This window comes from Pseudophryne corroboree, chromosome 6, assembly GCF_028390025.1.
Source record: "Pseudophryne corroboree isolate aPseCor3 chromosome 6, aPseCor3.hap2, whole genome shotgun sequence".
Taxonomy (NCBI): Eukaryota; Metazoa; Chordata; class Amphibia; order Anura; family Myobatrachidae; genus Pseudophryne; species Pseudophryne corroboree.
In genome coordinates this window covers 419684609-419698703 of record NC_086449.1, presented here as the reverse complement: position 1 = coordinate 419698703, position 14095 = coordinate 419684609, and the positions used below count along the sequence as shown (strand labels likewise).

Genomic DNA, 14095 nt, shown 5'->3' with positions numbered 1-14095 from the left:
CTTCTTGCAGATATGGACATCGCATTTACTCTTGATGCCAGAGTGCAAATATCCCTCTGCGCATCTCGCATATATAGAAATGCATCCTTTAAATGCTCTATAGTCAATAAAATACTGTCCCTGTCAAAGGTATCAATATTTTTAGTCAGGGAATCCGACCAAGCCACCTCAGCTCTGCACATCCAGGCTGAGGCGATCGCTGGTCGCAGTATAACACCAGCATGTGTGTGTATACTTTTTAGGATATTTTTCAGCCTCCTATCAGCTGGCTCCTTAAGTACGGCCCTATCCGTAGATGGTACCGCCACTTGTTCTGATAAGCGTGTGAGCGCCTTATCCACCCTGAGGGGTGTTTCCCACCGCGCCTTAACTTCTGGCGGGAAAGGGTATACCGCCAATAATTTTCTATCGGGGGAAACCCACGCATCATCACACACTTCATTTAATTTATCTGATTCAGGAAAAACTACAGGTAGTTTTTTCACCTCACACATAATACCCTTTTTTGTGGTACTTGGAGTATCAGAAATATGTAACACCTCCTTCATTGCCCTTAACGTGTGGCCCTAAAAGAAAATACGTTTGTTTCTTCACCGTCGACACTGAAATCAGTGTCCGTGTCTGGGTCTGTGTCGACCGACTGAGGTAAATGGGCATTTTACAGCCCCTGACGGTGTTTGAGACGCCTGGACAGATACTAATTTGTTCGCCGGCCCTCTCATGTCGTCAACCGGCTTGCAGCGTGTTGACATTGTCACGTAATTTCCATAAATAAGCCATCCATTCCGGTGTCGACTCCCTAGAGAGTGACATCACCATTACAGGCAATTTGCTCCGCCTCCTCACCAATATTTTCCTCATACATGTCGACACACACGTACCGACATACAGCACACACATAGGGAATGCTCTGATAGAGGACAGGACCCACTAGCCCTTTGGGGAGACAGAGGGAGAGTTTGCCAGCACACACCAAAACGCTATAATTATCCAGGGACAACCTTTATATAAGTGTTCCTTTTATAGCATTTTAATATATATACATATCGCCAAATCAGTGCCCCCCCTCTCTGTTTTAACCCTGTTTCTGTAGTGCAGTGCAGGGGAGATCATGGGAGCCTTCCCACCAGCCTTTCTGTGAGGGAAAATGGCGCTGTGTGCTGAGGAGAATAGGCCCCGCCCCTTTTTCGGCTGGCTTCTTCTCCGGAGTTTTAGATATCTGGCAGGGGTTAAATACATCCATATAGCCTCAAGGGCTATATGTGATGTATTTTTCGCCATACAGGTATTATACATTGCTGCACAGGGCGCCCCCCCCCCAGCGCCCTGCACCCTCCGTGACCGCTGTGTGAAGTGTGCTGACAACAATGGCGCACAGCTGCAGTGCTGTGCGCTACCTGATGAAGACTGAGAGTCTTCTGCCGCCTGGTTCCGGACCTCTTCATCTTCAGCATCTGCAAGGGGGGTCGGCGGCGCGGCTCCGGGACGAACCCCAGGGCGAGCCCTGTGTTCCGACTCCCTCTGGAGCTATGTCCAGTAGCCTAAGAATCCAATCCATCCTGCACGCAGGTGAGTTGAAAATCTCTCCCCTAAGTCCCTCGATGCAGTGAGCCTGTTGCCAGCAGGACTCACTGAAAATAAAGAACCTAAAAACTTTTTCTAAGCAACTCTTTAAGAGAGCCACCTAGATTGCACCCTTCTCGGCCGGGCACAAAAACCTAACTGAGGCTTGGAGGAGGGTCATAGGGGGAGGAGCCAGTACACACCATGTGATCCTAAAAGCTTGCTTTTGTGCCCTGTCTCCTGCGGAGCCGCTATTCCCCATGGTCCTGACGGAGTCCCCAGCATCCACTAGGACGTTAGAGAAATATATTGTTGAATAATTTCTTTGTACTGTTCTGTGCACTCTGCCCCAGTATGCTTTGTTCACTTCACATACATATAAAAGTGGTCTGAGTCCACGCAGTGTGAGCAGAGCTGCCAGTTAAAAACAATAAAAAAACATATTGTTGTATAATTCTGTTTGTACTGTTCTGTGTACTCTATCCCAGTATGCTCTGTATCCCAGTGCACTTTGTTCACTTCACACACATATAAAAGTGGTCTGACACCACGCAGTGTGAGCTGAGCTGCCAGTAAAAAAATGGATAATGATCAGTTTAGAGAAGAGCAGGAGCACCAACCAAATACTATCGCTGCAGCTGGTAAAACCAGTCATGATGATGATACTAGTCCTTCAATGTCATCTAAAGCCAATGCTCAAGGGAATGAAAAGTTTAAGTCAGGGCATCTGAACTAAAAAATAACAACAATATTTTACAGGGGTAAAGACAAAAACACTAAAGCATCTATTAACTGGAAAGTTTAGTGAAGAAAAAACAAAATTGGCACCACATGCAAGTAAGTAAGGAAAGGCTCAGGTCTTGGCCTTTATTTATGGGTGAGGCATCTTCTTCTCCCTCTCATGATGATGCAAGGCCTTTTCTCTCAGAGTCTAGAAGAGGTGCCAAAAAATGAAAACAACTAAGACAGTAGTACAAACTGTATGTTCAGAACTGTCACACATCCCTGAGGAGAGTCTAGGGGTGTCCATGTTAGCTATGTGTGAGTCTGACAACTCTCACACTGGGCCTAATTCAGACCTGATCACAGCAGCAAATGTGTTAGCTAATGGGCAAAACCATGTGCACTGCAGGTGTGACAGATATAACATTTACAGAGATAGTTAGATTTAGGTGGCTTATAGATGAGGATGTTGATGATGTTGTTTGTGGAAGTAAATGGCTGCAGTTTTTGCCCATGAAAAAGAGAAAGCCATTGTGATGCCTGGGCATAAGACCATAAAGGCCACCTCTTGGCTGTGGAATTATTTTTACCCAAATCCTGACATTTTTGAAGGCATCTGCTCCATTTGTGAGACCAAAGTTATCAGAGGTAGGTATGTTAGCCATCTGAACACCACCTCCATTGCGGTGAGTTCATTAAATGTATTTTACAAAATTCTAATAATTTGTTGTAATAAACACCCTCATCATTAACCTCCACATTAATGATCGTAGGTAGTCCTTTCAAAAAATTGTTTTGTGGGGGGCCTAAACAAACCAAGCACTTCAGCTCAAAAGTTACATTCCTTGTCGCTGAAGTGCTTGGTTTATTTAACTGTGCATGTCCTTTTTAATATCCAACATAAGGCTGGGAGAGCCCAAAGACAATTCCATCTTGCACCATTTTTCTTTATTGACACTGATGGTTACATAGATGTGCTATAAAATGCCTTGTGTTTGTGCTGCTGCTCTTTTACTTAGTAACCAGTCAACTTGTTGTAGTCTTTAGCTTAAACTTGGTTAAAAACAATACTGTGAGCTGTGACATAGTCAGTAGTGACTGGAAATAACTGGTATTGATGTTGAGAATACTGTAGGATTAGATAAAAGGCCCAAATTATGTCATTTTAGGGTTTTTTGGTACATTTTTGGAGAAAAATACAAAGCCAAAACCAGTCACAGCATGTTGGCAAAACCAGACAATGAATTAGAAGCAAAACCAGCAAAAATGGACAGCGCACATCTCTTGTATAAACAAAGTCTCACCTGTGCAACATCCTGTTAGAATCTCTTCCTCATTTATGTTCCTCTGCAGAGCAGTCACTTTAAGTCGGGTTCTGCTCCATAACGTGGGCGGAGTCAATTTGCGCAGTAGCATGATCAGAACACCAACTTTCAGTGCAATGCTGTGTCTTGGATGTCCAGCTGCACTAAGTTAGTTCAGAAATTCCTCAGGGTAGATGGTGGCATCATCCTATATACATACAGTATAGTCATTTTGGACCTGAGAAACCTGCACTCTACATGCGCTGTGTGTCAAGTGTCTGTTTTTTGCCTTTATTGCTTCTCTCTCTAATATCACATTAATATAATACATATCTCAGTTTCTTTCTAGGTCAATAAACAATACAATAGTGAAATCTCGATTCATGCAGTAGTTTTTGCGTGATGCTGGAATGAATAGACAAACAAAAATACACCCCCCCTACATTGCTTTTACTTTCAATATAGAGTGATCTACACTCAAACTCGTTTTCATCTTTGCCTCTCCCAGATATTGCTTTATAGTTGTAAGCAAAAATAGTAGCTGAGAATTTTTCCACCCCTTATTACCTCTCGAAGTCAACGTTGAAATTTACTGCATGTAAACATATACTTTAACAAAGAGAATTATTGGACAGTATTATATGCATATCCAGGAGTACTATACTTTTGGGGGTGGGATGTATACATGAATAGGTAATATTGAGACAACATAAATTAATCTGTAATATTAATTTATAATACTCGCAATTACACGTGTTTTATATTTTTGTTATGTCTTTTTCATTTAAGTGCAATTGTTAATGATAGACATGCCTCCTCCCCAGATAGGTAGAAACAACATTATTATATGTGCCACTATCATTGGTTACATTGGATGGTATTTCATGATTCAGTCTGGAAAAGTACTGTATAGTAGTGATTTTTAGGATTTATTGCAGATTAACCTGCTGTGGATTAAATGCTCTAAACACATATCATAATTTCTCCAAATGATTAACACTACAGGGTGATTCAAAAGTTACAGTACACCTTTTTGTTTCAATCACTGTGCAGGAAATGGGTAAACTTAATACTCCAGTGAGGTATGGGTGAAGTGGGCTATCTTTTATGGTATGTACCGAACATGGGTGCCATCTTCAAATCGCCCATCTTGAATCTAAGTCCGTTTTTTCAAATGGAATGGGGGTCATGTAAAACGTCAAACATCAGAATTTGCTGAAAAGTTTATTGCAGATTTGAAATAGCAGTTATGGTTCAAAAGTTACAACACTTCTTTTGTTGGAATTACAGGTTGAACTCTTCTCCATAAAGGACAGTCATGTAATGTGTGGGCATTGTTGGTTTTAAACGAAGGATACCAAACCATTTTTGAGGTTATCTAATCAGTAGCACATTTTGGACGACCACTCTTTGACTTGTAAGCCACAGTCCCAGTTTCTCGGAATTTGGAAATTAGGCACCTGACAGTGTCATGTGAAATTGGAGGTCTTTCTGGGTGCCGGTTGTTAAAATCTGCAGCTATGACACGGAAACTTCGTTCTCCAGACAACAAAATAAACTCAATTCTCTCCTCTTTTGTCGAAGCCATCTTCAGTTACCTGCAACAAAAAAAGTGTTGTAACTTTTGAACCATACCTGCTATTTCAAATCTGGTTGCAGCAATAAACTTTTCAGCGACTTTTGAATCACCCTGTAGAACTGCCATGGGGACATTTTTGTCCCATTTCAAAATGTAAACACCTGTTTCTCTTCAGTTTATATTCAAGGGAAGGTGGGGGTTTCTGACTTTTATTATTTATCGGGATAGTCCATTTTGAAGAAAAATTAATCACTCTTTAACGCTTTAGCGGTCATCGGTTTTGTTGATTACTCATACAAAGAACATGATTGGTGTGTCATTGCCCATTTTTTGCTGATTTTATGGATTTTTCTACATGTTAGGGGCCTACATAATCCAAATATAGGACCATGTAATGCTGAAATCAATGTACTTGAAGTTTAAAATTAAAAAAAAAAGTTATTTGAACATCAGAAGGTGTCTTTTATGCAAAATACAACAATATATTACATAAAAAAGACCAGTAGCCAACCCAAGATACATCTGATTACTGATTGGACATTTTTTCCCCCGGTGGTGTTATTAGGGGGTTTACAAAGTCTAGAGGTTAAAGTTTTAATACAACAGCTACTCATATTCTAACATAAATGGTCACAAATGCATCTTATGACAGAAGCACACAATGGCTTGAGCTTAACCATTGCTATGAAAGTTGCCAGTGAAGAGATGATATTCAGTTGAAAATTCATATTGATGGTATATGCATAGAATTCAATATGCTCTTCCCAGAAGCAAACAAGCAGTCACATTTTACATTATAGAAAAACATGATTTAATGATCCAAAGACATCAATTATAGAGCTTGTGTCAGTTTTTGTTTAAAGTTTGCTACTTACAATAAACCTCCTTATCCACAAATTGACAGTGATTGACAGGTATGCGAGAACTCATTATGCTTATTTTTATCCAACAATGACTATTAGAAAGAATATGAATTGTAGCACAGCTCCCACCAATTACACATGTTTAAAGGACTACAGTTCATGTAAATTAAGTCTAGTGTTAAAAGGCACATAAATATGTATAAAAAATGTTAACTGCATACACATACTCTTGTTGGTTCAATACATACTGTAGCAGAGTTTTTAACAAAAATACATAACGTCATCTGTTACTTTTATTTTATTTCCATGTATACTGATGCAAAAATACGGTGTTTTTATGTAGCTAAGACATACAAACAATTAGAACAGCTCTGTTAAGAGTTTTTTTTTTCCTTTTAATAATCTCAAAGTATTCAATTCATAACACACTAGCCGACATATACACACATAGACATTAAAATTGGTAGAATAAATAACAATGTTAAAAAGAAGAGGAAAAAAGGATATATATGATTATAAAAAAAGTTCATATATCACTGGTGTCCGTAATCAGAAGGGCTGGCAACAGAAATCTTGGCGCCCGGTAGAGATACATGTCTGGGCCTCTCCCCCCCCCCCCCCCTTGAGATAAATAATGTTCAATATACAATGTAAACTAACATTATTCAATTTAGCTATATTAATAAAAACCAATAAAGTCATGGCACTGAGAGTGACAGCAGCACTTCCTATTTTTAGTTTTACAGTTACCATTTTTGTTCAGATCACTTACAGTGATCCAATCCTGCCCAGCAGTGTCCCTTCCAGTCCTGGGCTGCTCCTCTTAGGTGTCGAATCTGGTCGACATCACCAACAGAGAAACGGAGCAAAGAAGGGCGGGCGGGAGCAGCATTGTGCGTCGTGCGCAGCACCATGATGTCACAATACACAGTACGGGGATCAGAGTCCGGACCAGGTGACCAAGGGGTTACTGGGGGGAGGTGCAGGTGGCCGGATGCTCCTTATACTGTTCCCCCCCTTACTTGTTTCCCGAGCCACGCCAGGTGAGCGGATGGTGCGAGTCCGTTACTAGGCACCGTGTTTGGTGCCCCTCAGAACCTCGGGGCCCGGCACAGGTGTACCCTTTGACACCCCTGTCACTGTGCCTGGTAATCAGGTGAGGGAAATAATCATTAATGAATGTTTGTGTCCTTTGTATATACTGCTCTTTAATCAGTCTCACATATACAGGTGTAGGCCTTTAAATAGCAAGGATTATTCCTTTATTAAGAGAGTAGTAAAAATGAAGCGAAACTTAAAGTACATATTTCTGGCCAGGAAATAAAGCATATGAAAAAAATAGGATTTTATATACCTACCGGTAAATCCTTTTCTCGTAGTACGTGGAGGATGTTGGGATTCTATTTAGTACCATGGAGTATAGACGGATCCTTTGGAAGCACTGGCACTTTAAGAGTTTAATAGTGTGGGCTGACTCCTCCCTCTATGCCCCTCTTACCAGACTCAGTCTATAAACTGTGCCAGAGGAGACGGACATACTTCGAGAGAAGGAAATACACAGATAGTGGTGAGATTCACACCAGCTCACACATAACAAAAGGAAAGCCAAGCTAACCAACTTGAAACGATTCAGCAACGACTGAACCAAAAATACTTAACCAAGTAACAATGCAGGAATACAAAGCACTGGGCGGGCACCCAGCATCCTCTACAGACTACGAGAAAAGGATTTACTGGTAGGTATATAAAATCCTATTTTCTCTTACGTCCTAGACCTAGAGGATGCTGGGGTTCCATTTAGTACCATGGGGATGTACCAAAGCTCCCAGTACGGGAGGGAGAGTGCTGAGGTTCCTGCAGAACAGATTGACTAAACTTTAGGTCCTCAGAGGCCAAAGTATTGAACTTGTAGAACATAGAAAACGTGTTCGACCCTGACCAAGTAGCTGCTCTGCAAAGCTGAATAGCCGAGACACCCTGGGCAGCCGCCCAGGAAGAACCCACTTTACGGGTAGAGTGGGCCTGAACATATCTTGGAACCGGCAATCCTGCCGTAGATAAGCATGCTGGATAGTAAGCCTGATCCAGCGAGAAATCATCTGCTTAGAAGCAGGACACCCAATCTTGTTGGGATCATAAAGGACAAATAGTGCGTCCGACTTCCTGTGACGAGTTCTCTTCACATATATTTTCAAAGCCAGCACAACAACAAGGACTTTGAGGTAATTGAGGTGTCAGTAGCCACTGGCAACACAATAGGTTGGTTGATATGAAAAGCCGACACAACCTTGGGAAGAAATTGCTGACGCGTTCTGAGCTCAGCTCTATCCTCATGGAAAATCAAGTAGGAGCTCTTGTGCGACAACGCCCTCAATACTGACACACGTCTTGCAGATGCCAATGCCAACACTGTGACAGCCTACCAATTAAGAAACTTTACGTCCACCTCCTGTAAAGGCTCGAACCAATCCGATTGCAGGAACTGCAACACCACATTAAGATCCCACGGTGCCGTAGGAGGCACAAAGGGTGGTTGGATGTGCAGAACCCCTTTCAGGAATGTCTGAACCTCAGGGAGAGCAGCCAATTGTTTCTGGAAGGAAATGGACAAGGCCGAAATCTGGACCTTTATGGAGCCCAAACGTAGGCCCACATCCACACCTGCTTGTAGAAAGAGGAGAAAACATCCCAGTTGAAACTCTACCATAGGAAACTTCTTGGATTCACACCAAGACACATACTTTTTCCAAATCCAATGGTAATGCTTAGACGTTACCCCTTTCCCAGCTTGGATCAGAGTAGGAATGACTTTGTTTGAAACGCCCTTCTGAGCTAAGATCTGGCGTTCAACCTCCATGCCATCAAACGTAGCCGTGGTAAGTCTTGATAGGCGAACGGCCCCTGTTGTAGAAGGTCCTCGCGCAGAGGAAGAGGCCTCGGATCCTCAAGGAGTAAGTCCAGAAGATCCGCGTACCAAGACCTTCTTGGCCAGAACTCTTGTTCTTTTTATTAGTTTGAGAATTCTTGGGATGAGTGGAAGTGGAGGGAACGCATACACTGACTGGAACACCCACAGAGTTACCAGTGCGTCCACCGCCACTGCCTGTGGGTCTCTCAACTTGGAGCAGTACCTGAAAAGCTTCTTGTTGAGGCGAGAGGCCATCATGTCTACCTGAGGTACACCCCAACGGCTTGTCACCTCTGCGAACACCTCCAGATGGAGACCCCACTCTCCTGGAATGAGATCGTGTCTGCTGAGCTTCGAAGACTGCTTCCCAGTTGCCCACTCCCGGAATGAAAATTGCTGACAGCGCCAACGCGTGCTTTTCTGCCCAGAGGAAGATTTTTGTTATCGCTGACATTGCAGCTCTGCTCTTCATTCCGCCTTGTCGGTTTATGTAATCCACCATCGTTACATTGTCCGACTGCACTTGAATGGCCCGATCTCGCAGAAGATGTGTCGCTTGGAGAAGACCGTTGTACACGGCTCTTAGCTCCAGAATGTTTATTGGAAGACTGGATTCCAGACTTGACCACCTTCCTTGGAATGTTTCCCCTTGAGTGACTGCACCCCAGCCCTGAGACTTGCATCCGTGGTAAGGAGGATTCAATCATGAATCTGCGGCCCTCCAGAAGGTGAGGTAATTGCAGCCACCATAGGAGTGAAATCCTTGCTTTCGGCGACAGACGTATCCTCTGGTGCATGTGGAGATGAGAACCCGATCACTTGTCTAGGAGGTCCAGTTGGAAAGATCGAGCATGAAATCTGCCGTACTGTAGAGCCTCGTAGGAGGCAACCATCTTTCCCAGAAGGCGAATGCACTGATGAACCGATACCCGGGCAGGCTTCAAGACATCCCGGACCATCGATTGTATCACCAACGCTTTCTCCACCAGTAGAAACACCATCTGCACATCCGTGTCGAGGATCATCCCCAGGAAAGACAATCTCCTCGTCCGGTTCCAAATGTGACTTTGGAAGGTTCAGGATCCAACCATGTTCCCTGAGCAGACGAGTCGTGAGAGCAATGGACTGCAACAACTTCTCCCTGGACGATGCCTTTATCAGCAGGTCATCCAGATATGGAATTATGTTCACTCCCTGTCTGCGGAGACCCATCATCTCTGCCATCACATTGGTGAAAACCCTTGGTGCTGTGGAGAGCCCGAATGGCAGTGCCTGAAACTGATAGTGACTGTCTAACAGTCCAAATCTGAGATAAGCCTGATGCGGCGGCCAAATTGGGATGTGGAGGTACGCATCCTTGATATCCAGAGATACCAGAAACACTCTCTCCTCCAGACCTGAGATCACCGCTCACAGAGACTCCATTTTGAATTTGAACTCCCTCAAATAAGGGTTTAACGATTTCAAGTTCAAAATCGGTCTGACCGAACCATCCGGTTTTGGTACCACGAAAAGGTTTGAATAGTAACCCATGTGTTGCATAGGAGGTGGAACTGGAACAATTACCCTTGACTTTTCCAATTTTTGGATGGCTTCCTGTAGGATAGCCCTGTCTGTCAGAAGAGCTGGAAAGCCTGATTTAAAGAATCGTTGAGGCGGGAGTTCTTGAAACTCCAGTCTGTACCCCTGGGACACAATATCCTGTACCCAGGGATCCAGGCCGGACGACACCCAGACGTGGCTGAAACATCTGAGTCTCGCACCTACCAATCCGTTCTCCTGCCTATGCGGTCCACCGTCATGCTGAGGATTTTGAGGAACCAGAAGCAGGCTTCTGGTCCTGGGAGCCTGCAGGAGCAGGCTTCTTGGATTTCGCCTGACCACTTCTAAAGAAAGTGGTAGGAGGCTTGGACTTTTTCGTCTTAGCGGTCCGAAAGGACTGCGATGCAGAGGAAGAAAAGGGTTTCTTCGTAGAAGGAGCAGCTGTGGTAAGAAAAGGTGACTTACCCGTGGTAGCCGTGGAAATTCACGCATCCAACGCTTCCCCAAATAGAGCCTGACCTGTGAAGGGTAGGTTCTCCACACTTCTCCTGGATTCCACATCTGCAGACCATTGGCACAGGCAATAGTAGGCCTTAACGCCACTCCTGAAGCAATGTATATGGATTTTACGATCAGCCGGTTCTTTTAACGCGGTAGATCTGGGAACAGGTAACACAACCTTTTTTGACAGCCTGGAAACAGATGCGTCAACTATGGGCGGGTTTTCCCATTTTTTTCTATCCTCCTCAGGGAAGGGAAAAGCAACCAGAACCCTCTTGGGAATCTGGAATTTTTTCTCCAGGGTTTCCCAGGATTTGTTAAATAGAACGTTTCATTCTTTAGACACAGGGAAGGTTAGCGAGGCTTTCTTATTGTCTGTGAAGTAAGCCTCCTCAACCTGCTCAGGTGGTGTGTCAGTAATGTTTAATACTTCTCTAATGGCCTCAATCATGAGCTGCACCCCCTTTGCAAGGGATGTCGCCCCCTTCAGCACATCCCCATCACAGTCTACTGTATCAGAGTCGGTATCCGTGTCGCCTTGCATAATCTGGGCAAGCGCACGTTTCTGTGGGTAAATGCTAGGGGCTTTAGAAGTAATAGGAATAGAACCTGCACAAACTGCCATAGAATTCTTTAAAACCTGAGTTTCAGACTCAGTATGAGCCACCCTAGTAGCAATCTGAGAGATCATTCCCTTAATTGAAGTCAGCCATTCTGGCTCAGAGATAGAAGCCTGAGACAAGACATTACATTCCTGGGTACAGGGGATGGATTCCTCTGGAGAAGAAATTTCCTCTGCAGCATAAGACACGGAGTCCCTGGACATGGCTATGTGAGAGAACATACACCCACACACACGAAGGGAAAGTCAGACACAGTTTTCCCCCCAAGTACCTTCAGAGAAACACAGAGCTTGGAGCCAGCACACACACAGCGCTTAATTAGGCAGTTGTAAACAAAATACCTGGTGCTGACTGTGTACCCTTAATAGACTACACAGTAATTTACAGCCTCCCCCCCTTCTACAACCCCCTGGTACTGCACAGGATAGTTGGAGTCGTGTGGAGGGACAGCACTCCCAGGCAGCGTCTCTGTAGCTGTATCTGCAGGGAGAAAATGGCGCTGGAAGCCGCTGGGTCCGTTCTGAGAAGCTCCGCCCCTTGAACATGGCACCTCTTCCCGCACTTTCAATTTTTTATACTTTCCTGAGGTATGGCTGTCAGCGTTACCGGGGTCCCTGACAGCCTTGAGTGAGCAGTGTAGGGTGTCTGTGCTGGCTCAGGGCGCCCCTCATAGCACCGCACTGTGTACAGCTGAGCTCTCCGGAGCAGTTAGTACTGCGCTCCTACCCTGTTGCCGCCATTCACACCGGCTCTCCGCTTGACGGGTCGCCGGTGACTCACTCGCCACCGGAATCTTCTAGCTGTTAGGGTGTGGCGGCATGCTGCGGGAGTGAGCGGTCGCCTCGGGCAGCTATCGATCATCACCCTCAGGAAATCAGTGTCCTGTCAGCGGAGATAGTGGCCATTAACATCTCAGGGTTGGACACTACTCCCCCCCTAAGTCCCACGAAGCAGGGAGGCTGTTGCCAGTAGCCTACTTGTGCCTAATGTGGACCCCAGCATCCTCTAGGATGTAAGAGAAAATGGAAGGCTATATTTCCCTCATTGTCTATGAAGGCTATTCTCACAACACATCTGAATATGAATAAAGAGTTGGTTTCCATATCTTATTTTGAGATGCATCATAAAATATTACACTGTTCTTATTTTACTCCAAAACTGAAATTTCTTATAGGTGAAGCCCCTTCCTCTGCTATAAATGTGGCAGTACGGTTGCAGATATAGTACATTGCCTTTGGGACTGCCCACAGTTGCAAGCCTTAAGGTTGGAGATTCAGAGTTATGTCTTTAACTACATACGGATTAACTTTAAGTTCGATAAAACGTGGGCCTTCTGGGGGTCTACTCTAAGGAATATATAGATAAATTGTCTAAAGGCAATTGTACACTGCTTATAAAACTATCTGCGGCTACCAAAAAGGCCACTCTATCGCAGTGGATATCTCCAGATCCGGTCACTATTGCCTTAGTCCACCCTAGAATTGCCTTTCTGTTTTCCATGGATTGGTCAGAGCTCTTTATGTAAGGAGAAAAGAATGGAAATGTTTTTTGATGTTTGGCTTCCTTATGCTTTAACACTGTCTACTGTTTTGAAGGACGCTGTGCGGAATAGCTTTCGGGACACTTCTTGGTACCACTTGGAGGTGATTTGATAATGGGCCACCTTTTTACCTAATGCTGTTATTTGTAAGTTTTTTGTATTTTCTTTGATGTATGGGGTTTTTGTCATGATCCTGCTTATTTGCGGGGTTTTTACTCCCACTCTGGAGTTGTATTTCCTGCTTACTACACCACTTAGTTGAACTACCTCATATCTTCCCATCTCCAGTGGCTGGTCTTTGGATCAGGTTCTGTTGACTGTATATGTTAATGTTCCCTTATGATCTGTATGTGAGGGTGCGTGTCACATTCTTCTATTTTGTATGTATCGGATCTTGTTCCCCAACAATGCGTACTATTTCATTGATTTGTACTATATTTTTCCTGTCAATAATAAGTAAGCAACCTGACATCATTTGAAATTGTAACCAATGAAGTGAGTTCAAACACTGCAGGACTGAGTCTGGTCATATCCTTAACTAAATTACTGGAGAAGCATAGAAACTGGAGGAGATGAAATTACCGGAAAAGCAGCTAAAGAAACTAAAAGGAGATTAAATGGGTTACTACATTTTGGAAACCATGCTTGATCGTAGGTTTCGGCCGTATGCAATGTCTTTCTTTCCAAAAGACACATCTTAAAGAGATGTAAAGAGCTCCTTGCGAACAAGTTGTCAGCTCAAGTGACACATTTGATGTCTCTTGCTTCAGTTTCTCTTGCAAATGCTGCTTCCAGGTCAAAAATGACCTTTTCCAAAAACCCACTGGTGATGATGACTCAACTCAAATCACCAGAGTAAAACAACATTATTATATCTGGTCTGGATTAAAAGTATTGCCACAAATATTGATGCCTCTTCTATGACCTATTTTGATACATTAGGCATCAA

General features: G+C 43.8%; 1 long non-coding RNA gene across 1 annotated transcript in view; it reads right to left on the bottom strand.

The window, feature by feature from the left end:
• Window positions 1-4506: 4506 nt before the first annotated feature.
• LOC134932487 (uncharacterized) overlaps window positions 4507-14095 on the bottom strand; it is a 41701-nt gene continuing 32112 nt past the window's right edge. Inside the window, exon 2 of the long non-coding RNA XR_010179367.1 lies at window positions 4507-5188. This is a non-coding gene — a long non-coding RNA (uncharacterized LOC134932487). The remainder of the gene's footprint in view (window positions 5189-14095) is intronic.